Source organism: Stylophora pistillata, chromosome 8, assembly GCF_964205215.1.
Source record: "Stylophora pistillata chromosome 8, jaStyPist1.2, whole genome shotgun sequence".
Lineage (NCBI taxonomy): Eukaryota > Metazoa > Cnidaria > Anthozoa > Scleractinia > Pocilloporidae > Stylophora > Stylophora pistillata.
In genome coordinates, this window is record NC_142526.1 from 9121225 (window position 1) to 9137678 (window position 16454).

At 38.8% G+C, this 16454-nt stretch overlaps 1 long non-coding RNA gene across 1 annotated transcript; it reads right to left on the reverse strand.

Annotated features, from left to right (window-relative positions):
* Positions 1–10251: 10251 nt before the first annotated feature.
* Positions 10252–12235, reverse strand: LOC148724837 (uncharacterized). Its single transcript, XR_015991058.1, has 2 exons — positions 12068–12235; positions 10252–10536 (listed from the first exon to the last, which is right to left on the reverse strand). It is a non-coding gene; the product is annotated as an uncharacterized LOC148724837 (long non-coding RNA).
* Between the last annotated feature and the right edge of the window lie 4219 nt (positions 12236–16454).

The window sequence follows — 16454 nt, forward strand, 5'->3', positions numbered from 1 at the left end:
GATTTGCTCTCGTACATCTAGTTGTGACGAAATCGAAAAAGTTTCCAAAATCTAAATGGTAAAAACCAAAAACAATTTTATAACACTCAACTAAAGATAGATAAGTTCTACGATCGGAAAGAGTAGGCCATTTTAGCAATTTGCATCGGTCTTCGTAGAACATGTCTCCTTTGCGTTGATTTAAGGCAAGTCTTGAAGCTCTTCGCTGTACATTCTCAAGAGCATGGATGTCCTTGACGAGGTAAGGACACCAGACAGGTACCACATATTCCAAAATTGGCCATACAAGAGATTTGTAGAGCATAGAAAAAATATTTGCATTAGCGGTGCCTATCGAGCGTTTAATAGAACCTAGGACTTTATTCGCTTTGTTCACAGTTATACCAATGTGGTTACTCCATGAGAGGTCCTTAGTTATTATAACACCGAGATCTTTAAATTTTTCTACGTCTTTCAAGGGCTGTCCTAAGAAATAATTGGTTACTGACTTATCACGGGAATGTGTAATTCGCATAGATTCACATTTATCCGCGTTAAAACGTAGTTGCCATTTACAAGCCCATTCCCCAATGTTGGTAAGATCTTCCTGAAGACGCTGACAATCCGTGATCGGGTCAACTATCTCTCTATGGTTGGGTTTCAGGTGACGTCACAAGCTTTGCTGAAGTGAGTGTCCGCCATGTTGGTGTCCCTCGGGTGTCAAATTTATGAATAATTAGTCGATTTCTATAGTGAAGCCCTCTCTCTTATCGCCGTATTATTTCGCCAGCTACATGAATATCCAGGAAGAAAAAAGCGATAAAAGTATCTGGCATTCATCTTAAGGTATCCCAGTGCTCTCTGAGTATGCCGAAAGCTTAGAGAGTTGGAGGGAAAGATGTTTGCAAAAGATCTCGGTCATTGGGGTTGACCCTGCAAGCATACCAGCCGAGAAGTTCAGTCCAAAATGCTTGCCTCCTGTGGAAGCGTCGGACTTGCTGAGTTACCTCGTTCTTGAGACCAGCTTCTACACCAAGAAGCAGTTCAAGGCGTTCAAGAGTCTAGAGGGGTTTAATCAAATGGTGTCGGGATTTGTAACCTCAGTTGTAGGCAAAGTAATCGCCGGCAAGTATGCCGTGAGAGCACGAGTTTGGCATTCACAGCATATGAATGATCCTTTATTGAACATTTGGGTCATTTCCGAAAACGATGGGACTATTTTGTCAGCCCATTGCTTGGGATGCAAAGCTGGACTGGCTGAGTCATGCTCACATATCGCGAGTGTTTTATTTATGTTAGAGACAACTACTAGAATTCATGGCAAGGTCGCTGAGTGTCACGAAAACTCAGACACCGAAAACTCAGGTCCCTCGAAGTGTTCTCCAAACTTCCGAAGTGCTCCATAATTCGATAGTGCATAGCATAAAGCAAGAACCAATTTTTTTATAATATAACCGGTGGAATAATGCAACAAATCCGACGCGAAAGACGAACAACAATATCAAGAGTGATTCTTCAGTGAGGCGAATCGTGACGGCGCTGATGCCGAGTCTTCTTTCGCGTTGTTTTTCTCTTTCTGCCTCATTTAAGAACTTTAGCCCAAGGGTCGTCCCTTTCGGCTCGTCAAAATCACGCCACATTTTAATACTTTGGTGTTGGAGCGAGCGCATTTGATCCCGTTAACTGTGAATGAAAAGTTCAAAATTAACGGGAAAAATGGAGGAAGTCTAAGCTAAATGAAGTCTTGTGTCACTCTAAAATGTTTTAATACTCAACCATCGGACGATTTTGCGAAACGTGCAACTTGCGGCCTTGCTTTTGCTGCTTCAGTTGGATGAAGACCCAAAAGGTCAACATACACAAGGGATTACCAGGAGTGATCATGAGTCGAGTTTATCTCTTGAATTTTCGAGGAGTCTGAGTTTTCGGGGTCTGAGGTCTGAGTTTTCGGGGTGTGAGTTTTCGTGACACCCCAAGCTTACTTGCACTCAGGTAAAATGCTCATGGATTTTGCCGACATAGGTCAATGAAGTGCCGTATGCGAGGGCTAAAGACATCGATTTCTCATCGGCTAAGAAGCTCAAAGAAAAGCTCGACCAAAAAATCGAGGATCTACAACAGCCGCAAGCCTCGAACAATACAACAACTTCTAGTTCCTCCTGTTCTTCTCCTTGATTTGTGATGATCTTAGGTATAGCGCTTTAGATCATATATATAATGAATTTTGCGCTATAGAAAGAATAAAATTATTAAATTATTATACGAAAAAATCCTTAGTCTTTATGCTTTCCACTTTTGCTCGAACAGCCAACAATAATGCATAAAACCATCCCTTCTTTCTCACATGAACTCTTCGTTAGATACGGTTTGTTTACGCTCGAGGGACACCAAGATGGCGGACAGTAACCGTTGCTAAGGTATTGGTCACGTGGGTGAAACCCAAGGATAGATCTTCGTATCGTCTGCATATAATTTGACTGTGGACGATACGCATTCTGTTATGTCATTAATATACAGTAAAAACAATAAAGGCCCAAGGATGGTCCCCTGTGGAGTGCCGGAGGTTACATACGACCAATCTAGGTGGCCCAGAAGGCTCAACACAAACAAAAAATATACTGCAGCAAATAAAAAAAATACTGCAGCCAATAAAAAAAAATCAAAACGCAAAGAAAAAAAGTGTCGAGGCAAATAAAAAATGCAACGCAAACAAAATGTACTGCAGCAAATAAAATATGCAACGCAAGCTAAAAAAAAAAAAGAAAACGCAAACAAAAAAAATTAGAACGCAACGCCAGGGAAGACTGGGTAATAGTTCTTAGTTTCCCGCCAAAACAGCATGAGCTGGAACTCGCTTTTGGTTATGGACGAAAGCGATCTGCGTAGGATTATAGAAGATTACTTTCATGAAGGGTATGAAAGTAGAGTTATTATCGATTTTTTAAAGGAGCAGCATGGTACTGTCATAAGTTCGCTGCAAAACATGGTTGCGGAAGGCGAACAAGCAAAGGATGGAACGAGTGTTGGCGGGAAACTAAGAACTATTACCCAGTCTTCCTTGGCGTTGCGTTCCAATTTTTTTTGCTTGCGTTTTCTTTCTTTTTTATTTTTTTGCGTTGCAAATTTTATTTGCTGCAATATTTTATGTTTGCGTTGAATTTTTCATTTGCTGCGTACTTTTTTTCTTTACGTTTTGATTTTTTATTTGCTGCAGTATATTTTTTTAGTCGCTGCAGTTTATTTTTATTTGCTGCAGTATATTTTTTATTTGCTGCAGTATATTTTTTGTGTGCGTTGAGCCTTCTGGGCCACCGTACCGTACCAATCAGAACAAGATCCCCTAATAACTACACTTTGTTTGCGACCAATCAGAAAATGTCTGAGCCAGTTAAGCAGACAACCGTCGATGCCATTACTTTTTAATTTTAAAGCCGCCGCTCGTGAGGGACACTGTCAAAGGCTTTAGCAAGATCGAGAAAGATGATGTCGGTAGGAGTGGAGACATTTCGTGATTTCGCCCAGTCAGTAAACGTTGATAATAATTGAGTTGCAGTAGATCTTCCTCGCAGAAAGCCGAATTGATTGTTGTTGATAAGGTCAATTTCACGCCAGAAATTAAACATCCTGTCGAAAGCAATTTTTTCACCGATCTTACAAGGGATTGAAGTAAGGGAAATTGGGCGGTAGTTTTCTCTCGAAGACTTAGGACCCTTCTTGTGTAGAGGTGTAATATCTGCATGTTTCCATTCACCAGGTAGGAGGCCAGCAGAGAACGATTTGTTTAGCATATACGTCAACGAAGGTGCTAATTCCGATGCACACGATTTTAAGATGCACGGCGCGATAAGGTCAGGCCCAGGGGACTTGTTGGGCTTGAATTTTAGGAGGAGGCGGCTCACTTCATCAACACAACAATCGATGTTTGCAAGCTTCTTGTCGACAATACAATCCTGTATAGGGAAATTTACATAATCTTCAGTGGTAAATACCGAAGAGAAATATGAGCAGAAAGGATTTGATCACAAAACTTTTATTCTAGCAAGCTTACTGGCGGAATGATTAACCGATTTCCCAGTTTGAAAAGGTAAAGACTAGGCCAATGCAACCAGCACTAACTCAGACAGTATTTATTTAAACCCAAATATATGTCCGTCGGTCACTTCTCACCTTTCCTTGAAACCGATTATTTCTAAGATGCAGTGCACACGAATTAGTCGCTGGTTTCAAAGCCGGTCCTTTCCGTGTTTCAGTCGTCTCTGCGTTCTCGAAGTATATGGATATTCTGTTCAGCCCTTTCTCTCGATACACGACTTGAAACGTACGACGGTATGAGTCTTGCACCTGACCAGCCAATCTACCATGAGCAAAGTTGATCACTATTACACGATACTAATAAAAGGAATATTCAAGAATTTTCCAATTTCTGAGTGTAAGCGTCGATCAGTGAAGAACAAAAAGTCAAGAATTGACGAGCCATTGTCTAATTTTGCGCGTCTATCTTGATCGTACATTCAGAACAAGCCCTCCTTGAAGAGTTATAAACTGACCCTGGTGCAGAGTTGATATTTGGTTTGATTTCACAGTACTCATCTCGGAAATTACAGCTGTAAAACCTCGCCGATTTTGTGTTTGAAACGGAACAAATGATCTGGCTAAATCGACGTGCTTAGCTAACAAAGACAAGAGCCTCAGTATGTCTGAGAGGAAAATTTGTCAATACTTCCGTCTTAAACATTCAAAAAGCCTTCCTTAAGCTTTTCCTGTTTTCATAAAAAATTCATAAAAGTAAATCTATCACTTAGTTCGGCATTTCATACTTGTTTGATATCACGGTATAAAAAGAGCTTCATATCACTCACCTTTTAAAGTTGAGCTCAACCTCTACAGCCTATGGCGTAATTCAATCCAAACACATAGGCGAAGAATAAATTCACCCTTGAAAAGGCTCTTGTGGCGTTCTGTGTAAAAGCGCTCACGTGGTGAGTTCAATTTGAACGTTGCGTTACTTTTTCCAGTGACGCAACGAGGAACTGGTATCGTAACAGATTCACCAAGACTACCATGGCTACTAAGAATGATCCCCCCACTAACCTTAGACTAAGATTTTATAAGAATTATTTGAATTTGGAAAGCTTACTGGTCAAGTGAATAGCCATTTTTGCAACATACATACCATGAAAAAATTGAGCGCCATACCCTTGCATACACTTAATTTACAAAAATATATTTTCGAACTGAATTCTTTGGTTCACTCAAGTGTGAATGGCCAAGTATAACGTGGAAGCCTACGCGTAACCGTACCCTTCGCAAAACAAAAACTAGATAGAGGTTTAAAGGATGTCTGACGAAGACAAGAAGTATTAAGTCAAGAACGTGGCGTGGGAATCAAATGAGACTGCGGCGTGGTAACACCTGAAGCCGCCATGTGCCATCTCCAAGACGCTAGAGGTCCGAGAGGGTGGATCTGGAAGTGGAAATATGCCTGTTTAGGATGAAAACGGTAGACTCTCCTGCAAATACAACCACTAGCCCCCTCAAGGCCACATTAAGGCAGCCTCAAAACAAGAAGAATTCAGCAAGGACATTAAGGAGACGAAAACCGTCAAAGGGCATGGAGCAGACAGCATTTATGCTGTCGGAACTACTGACACGGAAAGTGCTATTCTTCTAGAAATCTGGATTCCTCAAATATACATAAACTTTGAAAGACCAACTTGAAAAAAGTCCTCTCTCATTGTAACATTTGGGTTAGGAGGGGCATAATGCCCTCCAACCTCACAAGAAAAGTTTTCAGCGAGGTCATACAAGGATGTAAGACTACCTTCCTGGAGAAGAACATTGGGTTACCGACGCGAAGGGAGATCCTATAAAGTGACCACATCTTTAGAGTCTTTACTATTCAGTAGACCTTTGAGAAGGCATGCCGGGAATGGAACAGCACAGTCTATACCAGATTCACAGACTTTTGAACCTTTTGACAGTGTCATGGGGAAAAGTTATATAATGCATCCTGCAACACTACAGAACACCATTCCGGATGGTGAAAATCACCACAACTGCCGAACCCAGGTAATCTGTAGAATTCAATTGACTCACTCTGATGTGCTATGCTGTCTTTATGCTGCAGACAGCATCTGCCTCTTTACGCAAAGACAGAGGCAGAATCACTATTACGAAAGACGTTCATTTCTGTACAGGAGGCTCGTTTCTATGGCGGAGACTTGACTCTACCTTACCCTTGGCAACCCAATCAGTCAGTCAACCAGTCAGTGGAGGACAGTACAGTGGTGATGACTGACAGCAATTTCAATATAAGTGATTCTATTTTATTTGATATTTATCTTAATTTATTTTTCTTTGAAAAGCAGCACCTGTGACAGCGTTTCCCCATCGTAATCGCATACATTATTGCTCAGCTCAACGTGGATAAAAGTCCCAGATAAATTATTTCAAAATCTACTTTAGTTTAATCCCATAAATTTTAGTCTGAAAAACGTATTTTGAAATTGGCGAAAAAATCATGTCTTAACCGTTTAACCCAAACAAGAGAATAACACTTAACTTCTCCCTATAATATAGATACATTGTCCGGCAAACAGGTAATGAGAATACTCAAACTCGTCAGGTAGAAGTTTTTATGTTGATCTAACTTTAAATTCTTGTAACTATTTTACAAAAAAATTCACAGCGGTTTTAGGGGAGGATTAACAACCAGATCTTCGGTGCAAAAGGGTGAAGCACAAAAAACTTCGCAGTTGCAATGACAAAAGTTTGATTCCAATTCGTAAGAGTTCGTAAAATTTTCAAAAGTTTGTGACCATAACCGAAACATCTTAAAAACGCCATGGCGCAAGTATTATTCCGTTAGATGAAGAGAATATCCCTGGCTTTAGTCCTTACCTGCACTGACTCTAAAAACTCAAAGAGGTGTATAGAAAATCTCATGGAGAAGAAGGGGCGATTGTTGATTACTGTATCAACTCGAACGAGCGCTGATGAATAAGCGCCACACACGAATAAGCGCCGCATTTGGGTAAAAATTCAATAAGCGTCTCCCCCCAATATGCGGTCCAACGGCCCGTTTCTCGAAAGTCCCGGCAACTTAACGGGGCCAACGCCTTGTTTTAAAATTAAAATTTAAAGGATGGGAAAGCAGGTTCTGGCTACTAAACCAGTCCTTTTTGTTTCTTTAGCTGATAGTTTAATTGTATCATTTTTAAAACTTTTGAAATCCCCATCTTAAATGAAAGCAGAATAGCTTCACGGCCCCATTAAGTTAACGGGACTTTCGAGAACCTGGCCTCTGGTGGAGCGCTTTTCCGAAAAATTCTTTCAAAAGCTGCAAAAATTTTTACGCAGTTGGATATCTTGGGGAACAAATGCAAATCATTAAAAAAAAAGAAAAAAAAAAAAGAATTTAGACGTTGATAAAGAGTACCCCTACGATGGGGCCCTTACACTCAGATCAACAACTGGGATCAGTGAGATTGAAGTTACGTAAACACACTTGTGGTGGTGTACTTAAAAAGTGTCGGAATAGAAGAAAGGTAACGGTCAAAAAAACGCCAAGGATGGTGTAATTGAAAAATACCAGGAGAGATGAAAGGTAACGATCAAAAAACGTCTCTGATGGTTACTACTAAATTTTCTCTTTTCGCAGATATAAAATCGATTCGTTTCGCCTAAAAAAAAACTTTTTGTCGTCGTCAGACCAAGTTCAAGTTGAATAAGGACCACCCTCAGATAAGCGCCGCCCACGAATATGCACGACACTTGAGGCTCGAAGAATGAAGTAAGCTTAGTGGCACTATTTGGGTAAATAAGTATTAAGCTATCACCCTGTTTTGAGTTGTCGGTTTCCAAACTCTCGAAATTTTTCTTCCTTTTTAAAAAAAATTATTTTTTTTTCAAACTGTCAGACTGTCAGTTAAGGCAAAACACAGTAAACTTGACCTTAAAGGGAGTACACATGGAAACCCGGAAACTGGTTTAACGGTTTACAGATCTTTTCCTGTCGTGTAAGATCCTCAACTGTTTGAGGTAAGCAGCAAATAGGGGAAAAATAGGGAGATCTGAAACACCTTTAAAGCGCGTGAGGCACTGAGCTGCTATTTTGACTGACGGTAAAGATTTTTTTTTGACAGCTGAAGGTTAGATATTAGGCCTTTTGACGACTGACGGGTAAACCTCTTTGAGATCCTCTATTGGTGCGTCGTCTTGACTTTTGTACTGTGCGTGTTTATTAAATATTGAGATGAAACAAACGCTCTTATTGGTCGATACGTGTGTCTGGATGAGAGTAAGTAAACCTGGATATGACGTCACACTTCTTGTGTTCTTCCAGGAATATTTTATAACAGCAAGAGAGGATTATTCCCTGTGTTTACATAGCCTCATATTAACACTAAGGGCTGTGAGGATTTAAGAAAGCGACAAAAACCCGAGGATCATTCGAGACTGCATAATTTTCTCGAATTCTCCCAACTCCTGTCGTGTTTAGATGAGGTTATGCATACACAGAAAACCTCTCTTTTGCTTGATTGTTTCACGTGCGGTTCAACTTTTAATTTCAAACTATATTTCTAACGCCTCATTCCTATAGTAAAACATTAACATTATATGGCATTTCCTTCCCTAAATTGCACGTTTTCATCTTCAAGATATGAACAAAGGAATCGTTTGCAAACCTATTCATTGCATCTTAACATCTGATTTTGATTCATTTACCAACCAAAATGGCTGCAACGGAGCTTAATTTCCTCAAACTATTTCAAATCCTCTTTGAGCAAGACAGAGGTTCAAGAGGACAACCTACTCACGTCTTCAGTATAGTGTCACAATGCAGGGTGTATGAACTCCTTGTGCTGGACTAGACGAAGTTCACCTCGAGATGAATATGATTGAGTGGTGATGTTCCAGGAGCAGTTGATATAGAATAGCATCGATAGACCATGATTATTTGTTCGATGGCAGTAGGCTTTCCATTGACAAACTATTAACCCTGTACCGCACGCTTTGGCATATAATTTTCAACTTCTCAAGCATAAAACCTCACTTGACGACGAAACAAAATAAACAGAAACGGTGGTAGATTGGTCCCACGAAACTAAAATAGTTTTGGTATTATTCAAAATGGAGGCTGTGTTTATTATCCTTCAAATATTTTTGCAACGAGCGGATCAAAATGATTATGAAAAGTTAGCAATTACTGTGTGGGATCTTCACTTTCCAGTGTTGTTTGCTTCGACTCAAAATGTAAAAACAAATTCGTCCGTTACTTCTCTAACAACAGATTATCAATTGATTAATCATTTCCTTCAAGCCTATATGTTCATTTCGATTTCTCTTTATTATCTTTAACAAATATTTATATATATATATATATATATATGCTGAAACTAGGCTAACATGAATAATGATCATTTAAATCCTTCATCATTGAACCTGAACCTGACCATCAATAAAAGCCATACAATTCTAATAATATAAATAATACTACGTTATTATCAATTTGAGATAACCTGCTATTTCCCTTTCTTGTCTATTCACCTAAAAAATAATTACTTAATTCAGCATGGTTTTGTATAAGAGAACTTTTCTAACACTTACTGAACATACAATTGACCTCGTAGTACAAACATTCACATTTTTTGCGAAATTTAAGATTACCGACCTTCCTCCTCCATTTCCTGCTTAAGTTTTCGTAATTGTAAAGAAGTGTTTTATTTACAAAAAAAAAATTAATTGTACACTATTCAGGTATCATCCCGGTGATTCAATGTTGACCCTAGCATTGAATTAAGGAAGAATTCCCAGACACTTCCCGCTCTGTAAAATAAGTCTGTGGATCCTACTTTTGACGGCAAGCAAAGGCGTAAAGTGTACTTCTTTCCAGCAGTTTACCTAACTATTCAAACTACAGACCATATTCTGCCGTATGATAGACAGTATTTACAAATATTAAGAATTCTCTATAGTTGAGTCAAATCCACCAACTGCAAAATATGGTACCGTTTTCTTTCAATTAAGTTCTGTAAAATCAGAATGATAAATATTCTTAAAGCCCAAAAATGTAATATGTGTCTCGTTAGAAGGGCAAGGTTTGCGATTCAGTCAAACGAAAGTAAAATGAAAGGTTACCCAAACGACTAACGACATCAATGTAAAATAGAAGGCAACAAAGGCCTGTGACACTCTGTGCTCAATTTAGGAACAGGGGCAGTGATTAAAATATTATAACATTTCTAAAGATATACAATTTGTTTAATAAGTCACCTTGAAAAACAGCACCAATAACTTCATCAACCTTAAAAAAAGTGTATTCTCTGACGATAGTTATAATGGTTACTAATCCAAATTACAAAAATATCGCCTTCTGGCACCATAAGTTTTAACTTTCATATTTTAATTCCACGTTGAAAGTTTTTTTTTTTTTTTCACATCTTGGACATGGTAGTTCACGTATCCAAATTAAATTTCAATTGTTAACATCATCGTCGGTTTCCTCGCCTTCATCGGCAGGTTTCTTGTCAAATGAGATTTCCCTAGGCTCATTTTCTGGGTGGAAAGAAATTGAAATAGCTAGAATGTCTACAAAGTCAGTAGAAACGTAAGTTTCAATAAATTCTTAAAACCCCTAACAGGCTTCTGGGCAGGAAGGCACAAGGACTACTGCTTTTACGCCTGGATTACTTGTTAATCCATAGCGTTAACATTAATACATCGCAACGAAACTTCTGAAATTCTGCCTAGCAAAAATTTTTAATTGGCCCAGAATTTGTAACAGGTTTCCTAATATCACAAGTTCTCCATTACACTTCGGCGGGGGGTGGAATGCTCTGTAAGCAACAAGAGAGCCTTTTAAATAAAATATAGCATTCAAGCCAGCTTATGTCTAAAGCAGAATATTCGAATTTCGAATTAGAACTCAAGGCCTTGGGGTAGGCAGCTGTCAACAAAATAATATCAGCGATCATTTCCTATAGACATCATCCTTTTCCAGGAACAATTTGATAGCACACGTCAAGTATAAAATACCTTTATCCGCTTATTAGGTGCTTGCACGCAAAACTGAATTGAAAGTGGGGAGTAGATCCATCATTCGTGACGAGTTAACAAATAAATCTAAAAACCATCCATAAGTGCCCCCTCTATTGAGTGTCCTCCTTCCAATGAGCACCCCTACTTTTAGCCGATATTTTAACTAAGGGCCTGAACTCTAATTCGAGCAAAAACAGGATGATAAGAAGTTAAATTTACTTACTCGGAATGAGGCCCTCGGAAATAGCTTGTAGACATAAGCCTTTCTTGAAACAATTTGATAGCAAAAAATACCGGGGGGCAAATGGATCATTCATGCTTAGTTATCTAAATGAATCTGAAAACGACCTCTTGAAGAGTTAGTCAACTTTCGTGCACATTTAAGACATTTTTTGGTAACTGTCACACCTTAGCAATGAAAGTACAGAATAATGCACCTAAGTATACTGATGTCGAAACAGAGCTTTTTGCTTCCGCGTCAAAGCCAATTTAGTTTCTTTTTCTGATAAAAGGTCCTTAAGCCACCGAAGTATCTTTCGTTGGTGTGGATGAGGCTTTTTCGTCAGAACTTTTGTCCATCTTTAGATATACCTCGTCAGGAGGAAAACAGGCTCCTTTTGTATTTATGATCTGGGACACTTAAGTTAATCCCCACGTAGCAAATATTAAGAAATTTATATCATTATTTTTGTATATCCTTACGCCCAGAAGGGTGAAGAGGATATTGTGATTATTTAACTTCAAAGTTGCATACCGAATTTCCCAGAATAACTGCTCACGCTCAAATAAACGCCCCCCTCAGCTTCTTCCCACACTTTCTGAAATAGTAAGGAAACAAAGGAAAACTGTTTCTGTTGCCATTTTATTTAGAAATTTTTAAGGTTTAACTATAGCGGGGCCGGTAGAGGTTGATAGTTTCTGAATAAGCGCCCCCTCTATTAAGTGCCCTCCTTCCAATGAGCACCCCTACTTTTAGCCGAAATTTTAAAGAGGGGCCTGGGCGCTAATTCGAGCAAAAACAGGATGATAAGAAGTTAAATTTACTTACTCGGAATGAGGCCCTCGGAAATAGCTTGGAAATGCGATTTACTCTGAACCATCATCTCCCGTAATCAGAAGTGGTTCTCCCATCTTCACATCAGCGACATCAACAACATCGTCGGTGTCTTCACCGTCAACCAGTTGCAAAGCACCGGGAGATGTATAAAGCAGACAGTGTTCTCTGCAATTTGCAATTAAGCTTGAGGTTCAAGAGTTCTACAAGCTTGGCTACGAATGCAATTGATTCATTTTGGATCCCGCTACATTTAAGGCTGATAAGGCATAAGATCTCATCAGATGCATAGTCTTCGTGAATCCTTTCAGAGGAGATTTCTACGCAAGAAAAGGCATCTTCAGTGTCTCTGCAGGAACCAGCAGCACAGCGTAGGTCCAGAAGAATCTTGTTCACATTCTGCAAACAAATGCATTTTTAAGTGTCCTCGAAGTGGTTAATTCTATAACAAAACTTTTAAATGTGAACGTCTTAAGAATCCCGGCAGGATTTTTGCAAAAAAAAAAAAAAGAAAAAAAAAAAAAAAAACCTAACACTAACTAACAACAACAACGACAACATCAATAAAAAAAAAATCAAAAATGCAACAAAAAAATCAGAAAGTACCCCCAAAATATCATTAAAAATTATCAGAATCCTTCAAGTCCCGTGGCCAAATCAGACTTTTGAGAACCTGATGCGCATTATTTAAAAAAAAATTAACTCCATGATCAATTCTGCCCTATATGAAATCATACGTACTCCTATGTGCGAACAGTTCCAATGTTTCTCAAACTCTTTCTTAGGATCTATAAGTTTCTAGACAGCGAGGTATTCCAAATCGAAGGAAAACATAATTAGAGAAAGCCGCCTGCTCACCTGTCGCGGACGTTTCGTGTTCCCTTGAAAGACAAATTCATCTCCCACTTGAACGTACTTGACAATTGAACCAACTCGAACATTTTCTGCTTTCACCTCCTCATCCTCCCAGGTACCTATGAAATCTTTCGTCACGAGTTGATAAGGTTCACACACACCGGATCCTTCTTCATTTATCTTCCTCCCATATCTAAGGCTAGTAGCACCACCAGGGTGAGTGTTTGATATTTCAACAACTACGCAGTGACCTTGTTTGGCATTGTCTGCAGCTGTTAATGTCAGTCTGTTCATACGTTTGCTGAGAGGTGTAAAATCGTGATACATTATGGAAGATTCACCGGGTGATTCTTCCATAATACGAGGCTTAAACTGTTCTCATCTCGGGCTAAGATGTAAACAGTTTAAGCCAAGCTCAACATCTGTCGTTGACTCTTTTCCACGTTTGGCTTCTTCAACGATGTCTCTCGGATTTGTCATCTCTGTTTGCGTCGTAAACTTCTTTCCAGGCCTTTTAGGCAAACTTACGGTCTTCTTTCCTCTCAGCTATGAGAAGAGAAAAAAGTACATCATGGATACAGGAAGCGAAGTGTAAAAGTATTTTATCGTTTTTTAGCAATGGTTCTATTTATACGACTCTGTGGCCTTTGCAGAAGGGAAAGGAGGTTCAAGAAGGGTAAGGTAAAAGGATAAGGGTGGGAAAGGTGAAACACGCGAATGAGAAGGCGAAGGAAACTGAAGCATTAACCCTTAATTGGAGAGACGATTTTCCGTTTTATCAAATTCGAGAAAAAAAGAAAAGTTCCAATGAGGAGCCGAACCTCAGAATTTTTAGTTTATTTTTCTATGTTCCACGTTCGCTACAAGATGAAAATCATCTTTCCCCTTTCACTTATGAGCTTAAAGTTCACTAAACCCTCTATAATTTATTAATTGTCACCCTTACAACATGTATTCGCTAAATGTTTTCTAGTTCAAAGTGTTTTTCTGTTTTTCAGTCAAGTATGAGCTGCCAGACTTAAACGTAAATTGTGATACCGTCTCAGTTCAAGTTGACGCATGTACATCTATGATTGCTTTTGTTGCACAGCAAGTGTTTTGAATGTCATTAAAATTTTTATCATTCAATCACTACACATCCTACACCAAGTGTAACTTGTAGATGAATTCAAAGTGACTTCAAGTCAAATGAATTCAAGTTGACTCACACCATCCCGCTCCTGATGCGGATTTTTGAAATTATTGAATGAAAACGTTTACAAGAAAATAGCTTCCTAACTTCCGAACATACCTGTATATCTACATCTCTTTCAAGTGATAATTTAGTGTCCTAAAATGGGAATAAAATCGGTCAAATAATAAAATTATCATTCGATGCACTTAAGCTACACATTATCATTCTTAGTATGTAACCCTCTCAGCATCATGCCCAGGCTTAGCACAACGAGTAAACACAGACACCAAAAAATATATACATAAATGCAAAGAGGGAAATTATGCTTTCAGCTTCGTAAGGTAAATACTCTGGAACACAGCACGGGTAGGGATGCACCAATTAACATGCTGTACAAACAGAAATGCTTTTAAATTTATAAGGTATTTTAAATTCAGCCAAGGGGCTGCAAGCAATGAAACATTCTTAATAACACATCTGCGATATAATGAAGAAGATTACGGAAGGTCAGGTAGTAATTTCATATAAAAACTGCAGTGTGTACAAAATGCACATGACATGAAGCTCATTTCCTAAAATGTCCTTACGTTATTCCATTTGACGTACCTGTTTATGTTCAATATTGAGGATAAATATGGTTGATTAGAAAATGCAAAATTCCTACTACAAAATTAAATTTCTTCCGAGGAGCAACCAAACATACCCTGGCATAAGCTTCGAACTTTCTCCTAAAGCTAAGCCGCTCCTCTTTTTCCAGCCCTTCTTCTTCGCCCTGGAAAAATAATTAAAAACACTCATGAGCTCAACAGTTTCTCTTAAGAAACTAAAGTTAATGCAGCTTCGCAATAGCAGATTCTGAAGAAAGAGTGGATTTGAAAAGCTACTACTTCAAGCAAGAAAGCAATGCCTCTCAAAATAACAACAGAATGCCGGAGACAGAGCAATATTTGATGCTCAACCATTTTCCTCTACGGCCTAAAATTAATCTAAATTCAAATCCGTAAATCTACCCCGGCCTCAACCGACTATTTTTTCTATAGAGTTTGATACTTGGAAAATAATCTTAATTAGCCCCACAAATGTAACAGCACAATGACCCTACTGATAAGGCTTTAAAGTATCCCTTTTAAAGCTAACTACGAATGATAATCTGAACACATGTACGAGAATGACATCTTCGTGAATTCAAGAATGCATTCATCTGAACTGCAACTATGTTAAAGAAAGAAAACACAATAAGAAGATACGTGAGGATGCATTTCCTTTAGAGAAAAGTACATGAATGCAGTCAAATGTCCCCATGAGCAAACTGCACTCAGCAGGTCTTCGTGGCAAGAGAATACCAGGAGTATTTTGCGCGCAGAATTTATGCCACTGGGCGAACAGGGCACCTTAAATAAAAAAAAATGACGATAACCCTAACAAAATACTGAGTTTTCCACATGTCTTTTCAAGAAAAGCAGCAACAATAATTTTTACACACCATGCCAATAACATCTTAAGATGTACAGCACCGAGTTTATAGGATATGCCACACAACTATGAACTGCCATAAAAGGTCTGATTTAGAACTTTGACTAAACTTTACATGAAAAATACAATTACAATATAATTGAACTTAATACGTACCGATGGCATGATCGTGAAGCGGAACAATTCTTCGACCTTCAAAAATTAAAAAAAAAAAAAAAATTAGACCACGAGTAGTACCATCTTTTCGGCCAAGTCCATTGCGTGAGTCAAAAAAAAATTCATTTAAAAAAAATTAATGTTAGCGTGCTGCGGGAACTATTGGAGTGAAGCCGATGCGCCGCGGAAGCTCCACGAGTAAGCGCCATCTGACTCCTCGAGCGACAAATCCGATACGTATTATGGCTGAAAACTGAAAACTGAACTTGGATTGCTTTTTGAAACGGTGACCATCATATCAAAATATAGGTGTTCATTTCCAAAAGGTACTATTAAATAGATGATTTTGATTAAGAATCTTTCACTTATCAAAAATTTTTAACACATCCCCAATTAATCTTCTAGTCGTAAATTTCATGAACAACGATTCAAGCATGGTGAATCTAATGCACGCGTCTCATAAACTCAAGACATTCATATATTTTGCGCTTCTAAACAATGTAACCCTTCCTTGAATAAAGCATCAGTCAAAATTTTTTTTTGGCCTCGTTTGCCTTATTTCTATCCAGGTTAACTAGTGGTTCGCAAGCATCTCCTCTTACGACTGGGGTGGCACTGTAACGTGCCCACTCAGACCTCTACCGACTCGTCTCAAGTCTTCCCGCGGCAGAGAAACGCTTGACCTGCAGCGCTCACAATGAATGGCTAAAGCAATGATGACTT